Source organism: Microtus oregoni, unplaced genomic scaffold, assembly GCF_018167655.1.
Source record: "Microtus oregoni isolate MIOR12 unplaced genomic scaffold, Mior012 000010F_ref0000083, whole genome shotgun sequence".
In the NCBI taxonomy this organism is placed as follows: Eukaryota; Metazoa; Chordata; class Mammalia; order Rodentia; family Cricetidae; genus Microtus; species Microtus oregoni.
The window spans coordinates 30,228,645-30,250,404 of record NW_024543069.1 but is presented as its reverse complement, the minus strand read 5'-3'; the positions used below and the strand labels follow the sequence as shown (position 1 = coordinate 30,250,404).

General features: G+C 36.6%; 1 long non-coding RNA gene across 1 annotated transcript in view; it reads right to left on the bottom strand.

Moving 5' to 3' along the window:
- Positions 1-21,760, bottom strand: part of LOC121452994 — a 64,505-nt gene that overhangs the window by 36,606 nt on the left and 6,139 nt on the right. The window contains exon 2 of the long non-coding RNA XR_005974942.1: positions 17,042-17,278. This is a non-coding gene — a long non-coding RNA (uncharacterized LOC121452994). The remainder of the gene's footprint in view (positions 1-17,041; positions 17,279-21,760) is intronic.

The window sequence follows — 21,760 nt, the reverse complement described above, 5'->3', positions numbered from 1 at the left end:
ATAAAGAGAGGAAGCCTCCATTTTGGTTCACAGTTTCAACTGAATCCGTTCATGGTCCAGTGTTTTGACCACTTTGAGCCTCTGTTGAAGTAGAGCATCATGGTAAAGTGTAACTGTGGCGCAATGTTGCCCATTTCACAAAGAATGGGGAACAGGAGAGCAATGGAGGAACTTACGCCCTCCAGTCCCCTTCCAGGATACACCACCTCCCACGAGTTTTCGATGTCCAAAGATTCAGCTACTTCCTGGTATCACATCCACTGTTAGACAGTGTTTCAATGCATGTCGTTTAGAGGACATTTACAATACAAACCACAACTTAAGTCTGGTCTCAGCAAGCTGCCCTCAAAACACTCTCTGTACTGCAGCCATAAAGTCCTCAAAGGGGCAAAAATAAAATATATTCAATTAATACATAAGACAAGAAGGATGACTTTGAAAGTTTTAAAAAGGTAAATAATTCTTTTTGAATCTGGATTAGAAAAGAAATGTTCACAGTGAGAAATCCAGATGCGCCTTAATTTAGAGCAGGACTCTTTCATTTATTTTTAAAGTGATGATATCATTTGAAATAAGTGAATCTGTCAGGCTAAAACTTGAAATTGCATTTAAAGAGATACATCAAAGGAAAGTGGGATGGAATAAGACTTGAGTTTATATCTTGGTTCCTACTTCCAGCTTGCTTTGGATGTGTTACTTAAAGTCTTGAAGTCACAATCGTCTTTAATAAAATTGTCACAGCTAAATGGATACATAAATTTCACCAGATAACTTGCTAAATATTATTTGTAAAGTATTTAATAAATAATAAATGTTCCTTGAAATAAGATATTGGAGTACCTTGATGCACTGTGACCATCAATGAAATCTTCTTTGGAGATCCTTTATTTCTAGGTCTTTTCATACAATATCAGCTTGAAAACTATCAATATTCACCTGGTAGGACAGAACCCCAACACAGATCAACTCTGGAAATTGAAATAAGAAAAGCAATACATCAAGACTCATCTAGAAGGCACAGATTAGAATGCTGTGGCCTGCTCTAAAGTGACAGTTGTTCCTAATGAGGAAGACTTGATCACAAACCACATTTTTTTTCCAAAAGATTATGTCAATTAATGGAGTTTAAGATTGTAACTTATGGATAATAAAAGGATTACAGAATACAAACAAACAAAAAACAAAAAGCTTCAGTAGGGAAGAAAGTGCCAGAAGCACTAAACATGACGAGAAAACAAGATTAATGCTTTAAAACAAATAGTGGTTTGAGATTTAAAAACCCAGAGACAGATATAGGGGTTAATACTGAAGATCAGAGAGACAGAGCAGGAAGGCAATATAGAGAACTTTGCCTTTTCCAATGCTCAGAACAAGACGGCCTAAACTGTTCTCTGTCTCCTCCACCAAACCTCAGACTCCACATTTGAGTGAGTTCCTTTCTCTTCCCCTTTATATGTCTTTTCATTTAATTATACTGCTCCTGTCTCTACCTCCCTAATGCTGGGATGAAAAGTGTGTTTCTCCCAAACACCAGGATTAATGGTGTGAACAACTACCACCTGGATCTGTTTCTTGATCAATCTTGTGTAGCCCCAAGGTAACCTTGAAATAACAGAGATCCTCGCACCTCTGTCTCCTGAGCACTTGTTCTTACAGAGGATCGGGGTCTAATTTCCAGCATCACCTAGTGGCTCACAACTATATTTAACTCTAGTCCCCAAGATTCAACAACCTCCCTAGCATTACTTACCATGTGGTACACAGACATGCAGGCAGACAAGACACCCATAAACATAACATTAAAAAGAGAATGAAAACAATCACTAAAGGAGAGATGTTCTCCATATATGCAATCAAGGACAGATCCCTAATCAGATGAACAGCAAAAGAAACAATAAATTTGAAACTAAAAATATTTAGTCAAGCTGGAAGTATAGAAAAGGTTAAATATAATAAAAGTATGAAAAATATATTGCTCAAGAGTTCTTTAGGAGAAAAATGGGATTAAAAGTTATGAGGCCTTATCTCTAGAAGGGCAAACAGAAGAAAAAGGAAAAAAAAATAAAAAAGGAAGATAATGACATAAATGGGGTAGAAGGACGGTAAAGGGAGGAGAGGGGAGCAGAATGGGTTAAAGGAAAGAAAAAGAGGAAATTAAAGAAGCAAAAAGGGATAGACAATGAAAGGACAGGGAGGAAAAGAAAGATCACAAATTTAAGTGATAATCAGTAAGGCTTGAATGAAAATAGCCGTGGTGTGCGAAGGCACACCCATGAGATCAGCAGAAAACTGCAGTTTCAGCTGAGAGCAGGGCCTGGAAGCCTAGGAGAGCAATGGGAATTCTCAGGTGTTGCTAATGAGATGCGTATTAAGCCTATGCCTAGAAAACTATTTGTTACTGTCTAACAAGATTATACCTCACACAAAAGTGCACAGTTATGGGGAGGTGGACACATAAAATCATTATGGAATCTGTGTGTGTTAGCCTTTAACCGAATCTAATAGGAAGACACAATCAAAGTAAAGTGTATATCTAATTTGAGAAGATAATTGGTTATCCAGAACTACTTATGATGATACATGTGATTCTTACAATGTTAGTTACACAGGAACATGACCCCAAATAAAATTTAATGTAATATTTTTTGGGTATATAACATTCAAATTGTGCAAGACTGTACTATTTATATGAATAGTAAGATTTTAAGAACCAGGAAGCAATTGCTGTAAAGCTCAGTAATGGTAGGTGTCTACAGAAGAAACTGTCATTTACTAAGATAGATCTTGAGTCCAATTGTTTAGTGGTTTGTTTGATAATAGCATAATTAGGGAAAATTAGGGCTCAGTCCCTCCCTCATAAACCACAGCCTGCATATAAACAAGACCTGGGGCTGCAGGAATCTAAATACTGCTCATGGGAATGGATTTCCAATCTGAGTTTTTATTCATTGAGATAAATCTGAGATTGAAATTACCTACATCTAATAAATTCCTTAGCCTACATAGTCACATCACCCAGTGTAGCGAATATTGGTCTGTGTCCTATGCAATTGCATGAGAGTGTATTAGTATTACACTGTGTTTAGCTACTTACTATAGTTATTGTCTGAGTTTTAGGCATTACTAATCATTTGAAAATATTGATATTATTCCCAATAGGCAACATACCCCACTTAAATGTCTGGAAGTCAGTAAGAAATTCTTACGTAAAATTAAACCTATGTAGTCTTTAAATGTGAGAACATATTACTGAAATGGAGATATGTAAGCAGAAGGTGAGTTAAAATTACTTAGTAGTATTGCTACTGAATTTATTACACTGCCAATGAGAAGGAAGCAGTGTACAATAATGTAGCCGTAGTGAGATCAGGTGAATCGCTTATTCTTTTGCCCGCTCTAGAGACTGTTTTCTCCTAGTAGATTGCCTTGTCCAGCCTCGAAATGAGGGTGGTTGACTTGCCTTGTCTTCTCTTTTTTGCATTGTTTTACTGTTGTTCCTTAGAGGCCTGCTCCTTTCTGAATGGATACAGTGGAGGAGTCGATCTAGGGGACGTGATGCAGGAGGATGAGGAAAAGTGGAGGGAGAGAAAACTGTATGAGAGAGGAACCTATTTTTATTTTTAAAAAAGCAAAAGTCAGTCTATATTGGTATTATTATTTGATACATGGAATGTGGGAAGGAGAAGTTTAGGGAAGACCGGGCTGAATATGGTTTCTAACAAGATAAGCTGTAGGTTCATTTTTAGAATTAAACAGCAGCTTGTAATACAAGACTAGAATTTGTAAGGGATATCTGGGCCAAACCTATGTAAGCAATGAGATTAGCTTAGCTATGCTGAACAGAAATACCCTTGGAGTGTTTGAACAAGACAGAAATCTATTTCATGCTAATGAAGGAAACTGGTAGGCAAGTGATGTAGGCTCATAGAAGCTCTGCCACATCACTCAGGGTCTGTCCATATGTCCTGTTTGCCATTATGGGATGTGGCATTCCTTCAACACGGTCCCAAATCTGTTAGGTAAAATGTGCCACGATAACTGTGCTCAATGGGAAAATGAGGAAGAAAGTATCACAGTCCTTAACTTTTAAAGAGAATTCACCAACCTCTAATGTAATCTGTTTGCCTCTCTTTAGCAGGGATTTTTAGCCGTATCTCATCAAGTGACAAATGAGCCCTGGAAATGCTGTCTTTCTTCTTTGTGGCAACATACAAAACTAAAAATCAACTGTCTGTTCTTAGGTAAAAAATATGAAAATGGCAATAGAATGCATACTTCTGAGCTAGAAGTTAAGTCACTGACACACAATTGTGTTCTGAAGCATGAATACAAAATGAAAGAGAACGGGTGTGTCACAGTCCTTAGTTTTAATTAGAATTTTGGGATGACTAAGGTATGCAGGTGAGAAACCAAAAGGATGTAACAATAATTCCTTCAAGGGATTTGGATGAAAGATGAGAAGGAAAGCAATTTAGATGCCTCTGGATTGTGGGAGGGGGGAGTAAATTCATAGGATAGTAAAAAAATAGTGAATATCCTGAGGCAGATAACCAGTTAATATTTGTTAAGGCTCTTCAGCATGTCTGGTAGGGCAAGGCTTACAGAAATGTAAAACCCTTAAGGGAAGGCAACTAGAGCACAGGAGTCAAATGGGTAGCACTCCAGTATGGCGTTAAGGTTAGAGAGTTGTCCAAATTTCAAGTGGACTTTGGGAAATCTAACTAATGAATAATTCTTTAAGTTATTTCTATCCCTGAGTCTTAACATGATGTGACTAGGAGACACCAGACTGCAATAGCAATGGTTGTTACTGTTGATTAGTTTTCTTTCACCAAAGGACAGGTCAACATCTGATTTCACGACATGGCTGGTGAGCCCACACTGCTTTGCCTCTCCCTAAATGTGCAATCTTGTTTAGAGGAGTCAAAGGAGAAAGATTCATTTTTTTTAAAAAGTAATTAAAAACTACAGTAATGAAAACAGCTTGGTAGTGACATAAAAAGAGACAGGTTGAACAATGAAATCAAATTAAAAACCCAGATATTAATCCACACATCTATGAACTCCTGACTTTTGAAAAGAAGTTAAAATTATACAATGGAAAAGAAAGCATCTACAACAAATGATGCTGGCATAACTGGATGTCAACATGTAGAAAAATGCAAACAGATCTATATCTATACCCATGATCAAAACTCAAGTCCAAATGGATTAAGAACCTCACTATAAATCTGACCACACTGAACCTGATAGGAGAGAAAGTGGAAAATGGTCTTCAATGCATGGGCACAGGAGACTACATCCAAAATACATCACCATGAGCACAGACACTGAGGGCAACAATAATTGAATGGAATCTCCTAAAACTGAGAAGCTTCTGTAAAGCAAAGGACCCAGTCAATAAGACAAAAAGGCAGCCTACAGAATGGGAAAAGATCTTCACCAGCCCCACATCAGACAGAGGATTTATCTCCAAAATATATAAAGAACTCAAGAAATTAGACATCAAAATTCTAAATAACCCAATGAATAATGGGGTACAGATCTAAACAGAGAATTCTCAACAGAAGAATATCAAATGGCTGAAAGATACTAATGGTCAGGAGAAAAGCTAAACAAAGAATTTCAGATTCAGAATTCTTGTTTAAAAAAAATGGGACGGGAGTGCTGTGGGACAATGGTCTTTTTTTCCGGTCACTTGTATTATTATTTTTTTTTAAAAATGCTGATTGGCCAGTAGCCAGGCAGGGGGTATAGGTGGGGTAATGGCGACCAGGCAGCTAGTAGAGGTGTGGTGAGAATTATGGAAACAGGAAAGTTTCTGTCTGCGGTCATCACCCAGCTACAAAGGAAGCCAGACACAGCAAGCAAGATGTGACTCCTTGCAGAAAAGATACCAAGCCACGTAGCTAACACAGACAAGAATAATGGGCTAATATAATTTATAAGAGTTAATAAGAAGCCTGAGGTAATAGGCCAATTATTTATAAGTTTATAATTAATATAGACCTCTGTGTATTTCTTGGGACTGTCAGTGGGACACGGTGGGCCAGAAATTCCAGTCAACATCCTAGTGCGAGAAATTCCCAGGAATCCACAAGAATGAGCCCAGCTAAGACCCTAAGCAATAGTACCTGAACTGGCCTTGCCTTGTGCTCAGATTGACAACTCTCTTTAATGTCACCATAGAACCTTCATCAAGTAACTGATGGAAACAGAGGCAGAGACCTACAGCAGAGCTCCCAATGTTCAGTTGAAGAGTGGGAGGAGTGAGAATATGAGCAAAGAGGTCAAGATCATGATGGAGATACCCACTGAAACAGTTTATTTGAGATAATGGGAATTCACCTACTCCAGTCAGATAGGGAAAAAATCAGCATAGGACCAAACTAGAACCTCTGAATGTGGGTGAAAGTTGTATGGCTAGGACAGACTGTGGGGGCCACTGTCAGTGACACCAAAATTTATCCCTACTGCTTGTACTAACTTTTTGGAACCCATTCTCTTTTGATGGATACCTAGCTCAGCCTAGATGAAGTAGGGAGGGCCTTGGACCTTCCTCAAAGCAGTGTACCTTACCCTGTCTGAGGAGAGGATGGAGGCTGGGATGGGGGGGATGGTAGAGAAAATGGGAGGAGGGGAGGGTGTCATAACTGAGAATTGTATGTAAAATGAAAAAGGATAGGTTGTCTCCTTTTTTCAAAAAAGAATTTTTAAAAAGTAATTAAAAGGAAGATGTTTTTTCCTCACTGGTTTCTAAATAGAGATTTGCCTTTCAGAAAACTACTTAGCTAAAGCAGGTAGCACTCATACCAGTAGATACCAGTTGCATCTTTGAGGTTCATTTGAAGCCAGCTTTGTCCCACGTAGATTAGAAAGTGTGATCTACTGGTAGTCATTGAAGATGGAAGTTATAAAATAATCCCACACTAGCTCAGAATTGCATATAATAAAGGGTTATTTATGTAGGGGTAGACTCACAGATCACAGTCTTCTGCAGGAATGGGAAAGAGGAACCAAATCCAGAAGCTGGGAGAGAGAGCAAGTGTGCCTTATGTGGCCATTTCTAGTATAAGAGGCCACGCCCAAGTCGGCTGGTATCTTAAAGGCTGAAGGAATTCCTACAGCAAGCCTTCACTCTAAGCTCTTCAGGGGTGTCAACATTTTACAACCTTATACTTAATGAGAGATGTTTTCATACAGGAATCCTTCATTATTGTAAAATATGTACATTTGTTTTCATTTTGTAAGAAAAGATGATTGATATGAACCTAGACTTGAATATGAATTTAACAGCTTCAAAAATACTAATTATGCATAAGCATATAGAATAGAATTTTTTGATAAGCTACTTTGGAGTTAAAAAAAATACTTGACCAAAGAGAAATGCAAATGAGTCAGAAATAGCTCTGATTAGATTAGCTTCAGGCAAGTTCCCTCACACACCACACAACCTAGGGTTCTTCCGAGGATACAAATAGGTTAATTAAACAGGTAACACTGTGCTTCTTAATTACTCTCATTTCTCCCCAAAAAAACTATTATATGAAATTTAACAGTCTTTCTACAGAAAATAAGACGCATACTTCCAACTTTATGTGATTAAATTAAGATAGAAGCATAACACTTACAAGTAAATATGTATGTGATAATTTAGATAGAAAGTGTAAATGGATATGAGAATAATTTAAACATGATTCTTCAAAGATTTTGAAGGATTAAATTTCATTCACTCATTGTACTGTATCTCAATGAATAATAAAACATTCCTTTTTCAAAATGACTGGAGCCAACAAGAAGACTCTATGGGTAAAAGTGTTTGCTACTCAAGAATGATATTCATTTCCTAGATTGCATGGAAGAACACAACCAATGTCCACCCTATGACTTCACTTCCACATTCACAGTACGTGACATGTGAGCATGTTGCTGCACACACGCACACAAACACACACACACCTTACTCACATCATGCCCCCACACACCATGCATACATACAGACGGGCACATCATGCGAACGCATGCCAAGCAAACACACACATACCTGTGCAAACACACAAATACCATTCACACACACATCATACACATACAACAAGCACACAAACACACAATGCACATACATACACTATGCACAGAGAGACACCAGGCACACAAACCAAATCATGTACACACAAACACAGACACACCATGTATATAGACACGCTATGCACACACAAACACAGACACATTATGTATACAGACATGATGCACACAGACACACTATGCACACGCAAACACACACACCATGCAAAGACACAAATCACAAACATACCATACACACAAACACACACAATGCATACACACTTAAACACACAAACCATGTACACACATACAAGCTACAAATTAATAATAATTTAAAAAATAGGTAGGTGATAGTTTGTGAGGCATGTGGAGGCCAAGAAATGCAGGCCCATTTTCACCTTATTGTCATGATGGTCAGAGAGTTTTGGAGACTAATAGGCATAACTGTATCTTCTTTTTTTTTAAAGATTCTTTTTTTTAATATTTATTTATTTATTATGTATACAATATTCTTTCTGCGTGTATGCCTGAAGGCCAGAAGAGGGCACCAGACCTCATTTCAGATGGTTGTGAGCCACCATGTGATTGCTGGGAATTGAACTCAAGACCTTTGGAAGAGCAGGCAATGCTCCCAACCGCTGAGCCATCTCTCCAGCCCCATAACTGTATCTTCTAACTCAGGAAGTGGGCCAGGGGGCCCATTTTGAAATTAAGAGAAGCTTGGTGCCATCCAGACAGCAGGTGGTCAGGATATGCAGATGTGCTTCTGCTATGAGGTCACCTGGGGAAGGGCTATCTTCAAGGTAGTGACTCAGTGTACTTGACTTGGGACGTCTAGTCACCTAGACAACAGAATGCTAATGATGGGAAGTCTCAGAATAGACTGTGTGAGTTAACCTTGCTGTATAATGTTAATGAGTTTTTTTTGTCAGTTCTCCCCCAGTTTACCCTGGGTGTACAAGCTGTGGAAAATAAACGCAGGTGGATTTCAGGGGCTGAGTAATACCTGAAATATCCTCCTGATACTGTCTTATGTTTTCTGACTTATTATTTTTATGCATCTTTATATAATTTTTCTATTCCCAAGCCCCCACCCTGGTAAGAAGTATTTTGTTGAGGTTGATCTTCGATAGATGCATATGTGGTGTTGCATCCAGAAAGCCAGTCATCATATTAAAAACATTTGTATAAAATCAGATATGGCAAAGTTATACATTTGATACTATATGGATATATTTCTTTACAGAAAAAGTTTCATTTAGTATATTTCGATCATCCCTATTTCAGTTCCTCTAAGACTTTTCCCATCTCTCTTCCCACCCCAATTTTTGTTACTTTCCCTCTCTTTTGCAAAAACAAACAAGCAAAACTAACAAGAAACATGCACACACACACACAGAGACAAAAATGAAACAAACCCAGCAGCCACAACAACAAAAACTTTTCAAAAATGGAAACCAAAACATGAAAGCAATAAGAGAAAAATATCCAAGGAAATCAAAAGGGGTCAAAAAGTCTATAAAAATATCCTGAGTTCATTTTGTGAGTTTATTTTGTGTTGGACAATTACTTCTTAACATGGAAAGTAGGATGTTTTTAATAAAGAGATCCAATACAAAATGACCAAACCTGAAAACATTCATATAGGTAACAGTATATAGATTGAGCAAGAAACCCCAAAATATATATGTACACGCACACACACACACAGACACACACACATGCATGTTGGTAAAATGCTCGTATTTCTGCAGGATAAAATTTGTGGAGCAAGGCAAAGAAAAATGAGCTCTTTGAATATATGTATATATTTGTTTTATGTGTGTGTGTGTGTGTGCTTGTGTGTACATGTAACAGCAATTAATGAAAAGAGACTATGAATTTGCAAAAGAGCAAGGAAGCATATATGGAAAGATTTGGAGGGAAGAAAGAGAGGCAAATGGATGTAATTATATTATAATCTCAAAAATTCAAACAGACTAAGTATAATCTCTAATGATAAATTTAGCACAGTCAAGGCATAAAGTAATTGAGGCAATTTCTCTTTACAAATAATTGAAAATAATTAAGGACTTCCCAATGTATTGAAATGATTACCATTAATGGAGGTCTGTATGTTGAAATCATTCTGAAATATATAACAATATTGTTACCTATATAAAAGTGGCAAGCAGCAAGATGTAAATTCTTCTTATGTCCATCTTATAGCATAGTCATGACATCACCAGTGTAGCATGCAGAAGAATCACATTTGCATATATTTCTTTCCATGGCCTCACTAACATCCATCTTTCTGCTGTAATTTATGTGCCATTATAACCAGGAATTCCTATATGTTGCTTTAGATGTGTGGTATTCATGCTGACATTAGAACCATTTTATTTTTCCTAGGAGAGCCTTTCAATTTTCAAGACAGCTCTTACTACTATGTAGGGCAAATTTGGAACATGTCTGTTTAGAACATTTATTTATTAATCATGAAAAGATTATTTGAAAACACTTATTTAAGACAGTGACTCAAGTAGATAGGTTATTCCATAGTACTTTCGTGTGTGTGTGTGTGAGCGCATGACGCATGTGGTACTAAAGTTCATAAGATTAGTAAGCAAATCAATTAGCTTAGGTAATAAGCATGCTGGTAAAATGTTGGTATTTTAGCAGAATAAATTTTTATGGAGCAAGGCAAAGAGGAGTTAATTCTTTATAATTACAGATTTTGTTTGTACAGACCTTGGCTTCTTTTAAGACCATGACTTTTTTATTATAGGGTTAACTGAAATAAGAGAAACCTTACCAAGAGTATACAAGGAGCACTCCTATCACACAGTCCATTCTAGAAGTGCCCATCATATTGACATGTGGTAGTGTCTTTAAGCCTTTTCATTCCCAGTAGACTGAAAATCAGATTTTGGCAAGAGACAATCAATGTCTCTTAGAGTGGGGATAATGACACAGCTCACTGCCAGTTCTCCATGAAATTTATTTGACCAAACAATAACTAGATTCTTCTTAGCTTTTAATTCCTTTACTTTTATCTCATTGTCTAGCAACTCCCCAAGGAAAATAAGTGTTTTGTTAAGGTAAGCATGGAAGTCCTTAAAGATCCTCTCTAGGCACTCAGCTCCTTAAATCAATGTTTGCCTCCCCTGAAAAACTACCTTCTGTTTCTGATAAAAAATAAAAGTTCGCTAAAATAGAACAAAACAAAATGGAAGCCTATTATATAGTCAGACAGTTTTATCCTTTCTTTAAAAGACATCTTGTCATCAGAGTGACACAGTTATATCCATGGTTCTCCGTAATTTGTGTGTTTGGGGCAAACTACCTGATGGGAAAAGATTCAATTTAGTGTCTATTGTGAAATCAACCTTAAAGCAACTCATGAAGCAAATACTAAAACAAACAACAAAATATGACAATATTGTATCTGTCTCCTAATGTGTGATTTTTTTGTTCTCAATGAAAATCATTGTCCACTTCTTCTCTAAACCTCATCTCGGTGTTTTAAACCTCAGAAATTTAGAGGTCCTTAACTGTTAAATCGCTGTGTGTGTGTGTACACATGCACATGTGTATTTATCTGTACATGTGTATTCATGGGCGCAGAGCCTAGGAGAGGACATTAGATGTCCTCGTCTATCACCACGTGGCTATTCCTTAAGGCAGATCTCTTTCTGAACCTGGAACTTGAATTTTATCAGCTGTGCTTGGAGCCATCAATCCTCCAGACTCCCCTGGAGTTGGTGCGACAGGTATGTGCAGGATGCCTGCCTTGTTATTGTAGGAGCCAGCCATGATAAGCTAAATATGAACAGATCACCAAAAGGAAGTTCTTTCCTTTCAACAATTATCACTTGCCAGAGTAGGACTCAGCCATCAATAGATTTAATAAGAGGCCTGAATCTCAGTAGTTTACCCTGAAGCAATACCTGGCTGCAGGAAGATCCACAAGGTAAGATTACCTGAGCACCACCCAAGAACAGACCATCCAAAGGAAATGCCTAACATTCCAACCGCTGTAGATAGAATCACCTGCCAGCACACACTCACCAGGACACCCCTAGATAAATGTCAGCCAGTCAAAGGTCCTGAACCTCAGAAACCCCTCACCCCCACCTTTACTACTATAAAAACCCAATTCTGACAGAGCTCTGGGCTCTCAGTTTATTCCAATACATTGGGCATGCCAGGAGACTGAGTTTGCAAACTTGCTTAAAATAAAGGCTCTTTGCTTTTACATATGGGACTCAGTTTTCTTGTTGGCTTTTGGGGGACTTCGCGGATTTGGGCATAACAGTTAAATGTGTATTGGGATCTGAACTCTTGTCGTCACTACTGCTTTTAAGTATTTACCCATCTCTCTGGCACCTAGAGTATGTAATTTCATATTCATACATGCCTTTTACCTAAATTTTCAATTATTCACGGCACATTTCACCTTTTAGGGAACTATCTCATTTATTTAGTGAGCACATTTACTTTTTGCCCTATCTGTTCAAACATATCCTCACAAAGGCTTGAGCATTGTTCATTAACATACCAAGAACTTTGACAATATTGAAAACATTCGATATATTTGCAGAAAGAATGAATTCATTGAGCAAGCAAAGGGTTTTTCATTATTTATTTCAAATTGAATTATAAGTTATTAGTTTATTTTCTACAATGTAAACATGTGTTCATAATTGTGAAGGTCCTGATGCCTGCATCACTATTTTTTTTTAAATATTTCTTATGGTTTATTTAACTTGATTTTATGTGCATTGGAACTGGATCTTCAGACAGTTGTGAGCTGTCATGTGGGTGCTGGGAATTGAACCCGGGTCCTCTGGAAGAGCAGTCAGTGTTCTTCACCGCTGAGCCATCTCTCCAGCCCCCTGCATTACTATTATAGACTCATGTAGGTACAGCCTAATGAGATGATATATTCCATAAGTTATAACATATACAAACTAAGTCAGTTGTACTTGTATTATAGTTTCCACTTCTCTTTAATCCAGGCATGAGTAGAGGGAAAGAGTGATGTCCCAGCCTGCTATTGATAAATGCTTTTTAGAGTGACATGCATTGAGAATGTGCTGACTTTGGGCATAATGTCCATTTTCTATGCAAGGACCCCCACTCTTGCTGCTTGACTTAGGGATATCATGTAAAGACAGGACCAACCAAATCCTTGTCTGAGTGATTGATGTCTCCAACTCAAAGAAAAAATGATCTCCTATTTTATCTAATCTTCATGGTTTTACTTTACATTGAAAATGAACTTGACTCAGTGTATATGAAGTTGGTTGATGTCTCTAAAAGCTGTAGAAATAAACACAGTTATTATCTATATGAAATAATGATTTCTTCTTGAGTTAAAAGGAATGGTGTCAAGAAAATGGCTTTGAATGTCTCAAATAACATTATCCAATGTGGAAACAATTTTATACTTAACTAAACAAAAGAAAGTTACATGTAAAGGTACTTTTCAAGTATGTTCGGGGGATAGCAGGTAGATGGGTCACAGCGAAGCAGGAAAATCTTTACCAGAGGTTTCAGATACCAGCTGATGACATACTTACCTTTTCTGTTCGTTGTCTGAAGCCAAAAGGATTCAGATGATAATTAGAAGTGTGGTAGAACAGAAGGAGAAGTGTTCAGTGCATGCTATTAAGGGGACTAAAGATAGTCTAACGTAATAAGGGCTGGAATCAGCAACATTTCAACTATTCACACCTAACGAAGTTCTAATCAGCATTGTAGACTATTGAGCATAGGTGCAGGGGTTAGGGGTTAGTGGTTATTGTTCTGGGGATTGCTGTCCTCAAGGACGGCATCTGTTTTCAAATCTAAACACTGAAGCATATTCAAGACCTCTACATGCTGCAGAATTATAACATAAAATTTAACAATAGACCATTTTCTTAAAGTGTTCATGAAAAACCCAAGGTTTGAGTCCCTAATGGCTGGGAAAATGAGTGCAGGATAACTGAAGAAAGAATTCCTGTTTGGATTTCTTTACAGTATGCCGATTTCATAGACTTAGTAAGGTTTATGGATTTGCCCAAGTAGTAAGCAAATGAGACAACTTGAAAGGCAGCTTGCACAGAGCATAATTCCAACAATGTACTGCATATCTCAAAAATCCAGAAGAAGCAAAGAGGTTGCTATAAAAAAGGACAATTTCTTGAGTACCTAGATGTGTTCAGCCCAACATAGACACTAAAGATTGCACAAAAGTATGAAAACTCACATCTTCACTTGATTGTCTATAAATACTTAAATTTTTACCATCTCAGGCATCAACTAAAATAAACTTAATTTAAAAATAAATGTAGAGCTGAGAGGATATCGCAGTGGGTAGGAATACCTGCTGTGCAAACATTAGGAACTCAATTCAGATGCCTAGCACCCATGTACAAGTCTGGAAATACAATTCGCCTATAAGCCTGCTGGCTTGCCACTCTAGGGGATCAATGAGCTCCAGGGGGAATAATGTGGATACCAACAGAATAATACAGTCAAAGTACTCCTTTGGCCTCTGCACATACATATAGGGATATGTACACAAATATATACACCACATATACACACTACATATACATACAAAGTGAAAAATGACTAACACACTACATGCACACATGTAAATATACAAATAAGAAAGCAAATACATATCTATTTGAAAATAATAAACTAAAAATGAGCTAAAAATTAAATACATTGAATGTGCTGAAATGGAAAATCAAATTGCAGAGAAGACAAATCACAAAACAAATTAAAAAAAAACCATTCAATAAAACACAATTAAAACAAAAATACTGTTTACTTCTCACAGATGATAGTATGCAACCCTGTGAGGAAAGTTACCCCTTTCTTTTGTGTGCACAAAGAGCTGGAATTAGGGGGGGGGGACCACTGTGTAAAGGAGAAGGGAGCAAGATATTTGAAATTGTTCAAAGTAAGGAGAAAAAGTCAGGAGCGCAGAATACAATACAACATGTGTATCTGAATCTTACCCAATCTGCTATGTTTTCCCTCAGTCTGCTCTCATTGCTTTCATGAGATCTTTGCCTATGTTCTGTGATCTGGAAGAAAAGAGGTACCATGCACTCTTCCACTTGCTCACCTTAATCTCTTGGGATGCTAGCCAGTAGCTTTCATTTGTCATCTTAATGTTTATTCTGTTTCTTTACATTGTATAACTTTATTACCATAAAATTATCAGCATGTGTGCTGGGGGACAGAGAGCAGAAAGTGTGTGCTTACCTTTTTTTTCTTTTTTAAGAGGAATCAGACTTCAAGATAAAAAATCAGTAGGGTTTTGCTATTATAAATGACCAACAAAATCACACGTGATTGTAACATTTGAACAGACAGTGACCCAGACAGGAAAGAGACCTGTCACTGATGATGGATAATTGCTTTAAATTCTCTTAGTATTGGCTCTGCTGACAGATGAATATGCTTTTGCTGATATATGTATATTGACTTTCAAAAGTATTTAGTAAAGGTTCCTAAAAATGATTCTTTCAGAAAATATCCTGATATTTAAAATATACCTCAATAACACACACAAATTTTGTGTGATCGACCTCTCTTTCTTTTCCTCTCTCTTTTCCTTTTCCTTTCTTTTTCTCTTTTCTTTTTTCTTTCATTTTTGATATGCTAATGTTAAAAGTCAAGATCTACAATAATATTAAATATCTAGCTGCCAACCAAGGCTGAGGTTGTTGATCAAAGAGTATATTCTTAGCTTATATATATGAAGTCCTGGGTTAAAATCCAAATCTAAGAGAAATGAATAAAAAAGTAAACCAATGGAAAACAGGATGCCCTTGTGCTGTAATACATGCAGTTTTGTTGTGTATACTGCCACCTATAACTCACTGAACTACAGCTCCTCTTTCTTATCTAGAAGCACCTGACATAACCAAATACCAAAGAGACAGGGTGACCAGCAGTCATTCAAGACATCACCACAACAATAGGAAGTAGATGTTAAATGCCATAGCTTTATTATTTCTTTTGTATTTACTTAATAAATAATAAACTAAGACATATTAAGACTTATTACATTCCTTGTTTGACATGTCAAATTTGCCTTCACATTTATGGATTCAATTTGAGAGCAAAGATATAAATGAAAGTGTTCTTACAGTCAGCCAACTAAGAGTGAAACAAGAACTTACAATCCTTAAATCTCCCTTTCTTTGAGCACAAAAATTTTATACTTGGCTGATTATTTATAATAACACAATACCTACTGATTTATCATCTTGAAGCCTGATACCTTTGAGAAAGTTTGGATTAAGCTTACTGTGCTCTGCCTCTGACAAATGCCTAGAGAACACTGTGCTTATGATCAGTTAAACTCAAACCATAAACTTTGAGGGAAAATGAAGGGTATTTCTTTTTCTTTCTCTTTTATAGTAAAAAAGAGTTCAATTTCTAACTCTAGTATTCCTATATTAACATAGCTTGATTCTGTAAAATATTTCTGATTTTCAACATGGTATTGATAATGCTAATGATGATAAAGGTCAATGAAGTTCCTTAAGTAATCAGATCATGTGTTCTGGCATAAACCAGTTTTTCATCCCTGGCACTAATGAAATGAACATAATTGCATGTGTCTTAATCATAGATAAACACATATTTAATCAAATAAAGAGGAAAAAACAGATCCCCAGGAAAATTCAGTTCTTGAGATTTCCAGACAACAGACAACTTGGTCAAAACCATTCAGGCATGTCAGAAACATCAACCTCCATTTATCAGAGCATCTTGCCGTGGAGTCTCAGACTATACTTACTTACTGTTTAGGCTTACATCAATTTAACTCTAGCCTATCTGGGACCCCAGCACCCAATAACATATGTGCAAGGAATTATCACATAACAAAGGTAGTCAGCAAAAAAAGAAGAGAAAGTATGTTGAAAACTTTCAGAAGACTAACAGTTTCCCATACACTCTTCTGTATGGAGGTAAAGTGACTTACTTTCAAGGGAGACTTCCAAAATTGCAAGACCTCAGTACCCTTTTCTGCATCTCCCACAGTCTCCAAGGTCGTCAGTGTCCAGTGAGAAGGATGATCTGGGAATGAGTGCCGGGCAGAACTATTTTTCATTCCATATCTCTTATCAGAAAATCTCATTATTTCTGCTGTATGAACTTCACATATCTTGGTGGTTTGGGCTTGGGATGGGTTGAGCTCGCTTCCTGTTTTCCAGAGTAGCTATGAAAGACACAAGGTTAAACCCGGATTTAAGAAACATGGCTGAGATTTTATAACATTTAATACTATAAACATTCACCTGTTCCATAGTTAAATATTTTAAATTTTGGTCAAACCCATCTGGAATTCATTCGTTCATGTTCTACAAAATAAAATCTAAGTCATTCTTTCTGCAATATTATGAAGTTCTCTCCTAATATAAACAAACGTGGAAAAGTGGAAATGTCTGAATTTGTGGAATTTATTATGCTTCACAGATCCAGTAATACTTTATAAGAATGTAGCTTAACTATGAAGTTTCTTTTCCAAAACCATTTTAATATTTGCAGTTATTTTTCATTTAAACATTTGCATTATTCTTATTACCCAAACTATTCTCCCATGAGCCTTCACGATTACCTTCTATCTTGATAGCATTAACAATCATATCTTAACTATAGAGATGAGAATAGCCAAGCTTCATGTCTCAGCAGGTAATAATACTGACTGTTTTTCTAGATGTCCTGGGTTCAATTCCCAGCACCTACACAGTTGCTCCTAATTGTCTGTAACTGTCCAGGGGAAACAACACCCTCATACTGATGTACATGCAGAGAAAACACCAATCACATGATATTTTTTTAAAAAATCCAAGTTTCAGCCGGGCGGTGGTGGTGCACGCCTTTAAGCCCAGCACTCGGGAGGCAGAGACAGGCGGATCTCTGTGAGTTCGAGACCAGCCTGGTCTACAAGAGCTAGTTCCAGGACAGGCTCCAAAACCACAGAGAAACCCTGTCTCGAAAAACCAAAAAAAAAAAAAAAAAAAAAAAAATCCAAGTTTCATAATATCTAAATGATCAACTATATAGCTCTGGTGGTCACCATATAAAGATGTTGTCATTGTTCTGTTTATTATACCATCAGGACTCTATAGTGTGTGTGTGTGCACTTATGCTCTTTCAAACTGACATTGTCTCCATCAGCAAAATGAAGAACACTGAAGCTAGACCATGGTCTCTGCACATTGCCTTGAAGTTCCAGACGTTGCTTTGAATAGACTAAGCAATTAAATTTGCTTTTTAAGATATCACTGCCCTGTGTTGAAAAATTATTATAGTACAATCATCTATAACTCCAGTTCCAGGGGATCCAACACCCTCTTCTGGCCTGTATAGGCACTGCAAGCTTGTAGTGAAGAGACATACAAGAAATAAATCTTTTAACAGGAAAGGGATAACTTGTTTTCAACACACTCGTATAGTGGCTTTTCTTTTAAAGCTTTGGAAGTTTTATTTGAAATCATTAACTTAGAAAACTTCCTATAAGATATACATTATTAGTAAAAGCACAGCTTGTGGAATTGATTATAATATCCAGAACTATCTTTTAATATAAAAAAATAGTAGATGTTAAAATGTTAGGTAGCCAATATTTCATTGAATCTTCATCCAAGTGAATGCTACTGGGTGTCTGTGTCTTTAAACAATACTTCTCTCTTTCTCTCTCATATTGTCCTGCTTAGTACCTGTGTGTCTTGTTAAATTTGATGATTCTCTGTATATTATGACAGAAGAAGAAGAAAATAATTTGTTTTTGGAAAATCATCAATTTCACTTTGCTACTAAATTAGCAAAAGTAGCCAACCATCCCAGATACACTCTTGGACCAAAAGTAACCTCAGATTTTGTCGGAATCTTAGCTTTTAAACCACAGTACACCAAGAACATCAAGTTGTGTTGTTCTGAATAAGAATCTCACCTATCATCCTGGATATTATATTTGATGAGATGGAGAGTTGGACTGGGGAAGGGATCAACCCAAAGAGGCATAATTGAGGGTGGCTGACATCATAGATGTAGGGGACAGGTGCAAGTCAGGGCATTGCTTCATGTGAAGAGCTCACTGTGAGGCTCTCTCCAGAAAATCCTGCTGCCATCTCCACCTTTACTTCCTATGGTGCGAATGGACTAATCTGAATTTGTTTATCTGTTTACACCATTGTGTGTTACAGCTTCCTTTGAGACCACACAAGATGCTCTCCTCGAGAAATATCTGATTGGTTTATTGTTTTCGATCTTTGTTCCACATACAGTGTTGATAGTCATTATGTTTTATTTTTTCTCATTTTTAATGTTCCCCGACTCTTTTACTCATATATATGATTTATCACGCTGATTGTGGACTCCTTGAGACATAGATCCATGACTAACACTAATTTTCTTTCAGTACTAAGAATTTGCATAACATTAGGTTCAGTGCATATTTTGAGTCTTCGCTTCTCTAGTTGTAAGATGCAGTAAAGTGGAATGCTAATATGTTCGGTAGCATCAAGAAAATAGTAAGGCAGTGCCAAAAAAGGAAGCCAAACTCATCAGGATTTCGAAGAAGAGAAAGAGGCATTCTTTCGAACTTGCATTTTATCACATCCTTTTTTGACCAATATGTTTTTAATTTTGAGAATTTTAAGTACTAGTCAGCAAAGGAACTAGAATAAAAATAAGTGAATATTAAACAACAGTATAGTACTGTGATACTAAAATGTCAACAAATATGGGGCTAATAAAATATTTAATTCATCATTTCCCACAGGTCAGGGAACCCTGATTGCTCTTCGAGCAGATGAGGGAGGGGGAATTGATCGGGGGAGGGGGAGGGAAATGGGAAGCGGTTGTGGGGACGAGGCAGAAATCCTTAATAAATAAATAAATTTAAAAAAAAAAAAAAAAAAAAAGAATTGGCAGATCCATATGGGATCAAATGTGTGTTACATATATGGAATGATTCCTATCCATAATTATTTCTTGTAACTGAATAAATAATGTCAACTCTGTATCATCTGATATAAATTTAGCAGTTTCAATATAAAAAAAAAAAAAAAACAAATGTTTTAATATATACTTAATCAGCTTCATTGTACAAATTTAAACTTAAGGAGAATTTTATTTTTTCCATAGGAAAGCAATATAAATATGAAACATGGCAATAAGATGTTAGAAAAGGCTGATTTTCATGATTTGAAGCTTATATTTAATTAGTATAGTCCTTATCTATTTATTTGCTTGTAGTCATCAAAATTAAATTATAATTTCCTGTAAAATGTGCACAGTGCAAAAGAGTTTTTGTGCCTGTTTAGTAAATTGTTTCTGTTACATAAAGAAATAAAATTTGGAGGAATTAATGTCATTTTTTCTCAGGAAATATCAGTAAATTAACTACTCAATTCAGAACCTATGTTACTATGCACTAAAAACATATATTGGGGGGCCTCCTTGTGAACATTTACAAGTCATTTGCATGTGCCATTTCAGATTAACAAGTTTAATAGCACATCACATTGTCATAAGAATTTGGAAGGAAAGAGAATTTTTTTAAAGGACTTCAAAGAATTTAAGAAGTTTGGTAAAATTCAAGTATTTGAGGCAGCAAGGGACTGAGAGCCTAAGTTGTTTCAGTTCCTGAGGCTCTGGTCCCTGCTATGCGCCACATTATCTCTTGCCACAGTTGAGAGAGCACCAGAAGCAAGGAGAGGAGTTACTGAGTCAAGAACCATTGTTTACAGTCTGAATTACTAAGTATACTTCTAAAGGAAATGTGACAATGTATCCTTGTTAGCTTGTACAAAGAAAATGACTACAAATGCCACATACCTTGATTACTCTTTTTTTTTAAGATTTAAGATGGTTTCATTATATTTTTCTGGACACACCATACAATTTCAAATAAACACACTTAATTTAAAAATTTTAATGAGTAAAAGTTTTCAAAGCATAATTGAAGAAATTACTGTAAAATAAAGTATGAATGTTCCTAACAAAATTTTATTTTTTAAATTAAAGACTAGTTTACAAATGTAAAGAAAATTAACAATAGTACTGACATTGTTTAAAGCTGGCAAATATCTTGTTTTTCTTTTGTCTTAACCTCTGTTGAACTGAGAGAACAAAAAACGCTTCCAAGGTCCTTGGTCAACCTGCCTATTAATTTCTAATAACAGATGAATCAGAGATGGCTTCCTTTTGGACACAGTTGCTTAATCAACTCCATGTTTCTTTATTAAAATCTCACAAGACGAATCTCACAAGAAGAAGGCAACTGCTTATAATCCCTCTTTTTAAGAAAATACGTTCAGTTTGATTCAGTGATAAAATTTAAAAGAAAAGACAAAACAAAAATTCTCCTTGAGATTTTTTGTAGTAATAGGAGCAGCAAGGCTGCGTCCCCAGCACCCCGGCCACCTGGCTGGCTTATGCCCGAAATACACACAAACTGTATTCATTTAAACACTGCTTGGCCCATTTCTATCTAGCCTCTTCTAGGCTAATTCTCACATATTAATTCAGCCCATTTCTAATCATCTGTGTAGCACTTCTAGGTGCGCTTATCGGGAAGATTCTAGCCTACGTCCATCCTGGGTCTCAGCTTCATGCATCTGCCTCAGAGAGCAGAGCTATTGCCTCTGTCCGGGAGAGGGGAGCATGGTTTACTTCTCACGAGTAAATTTGC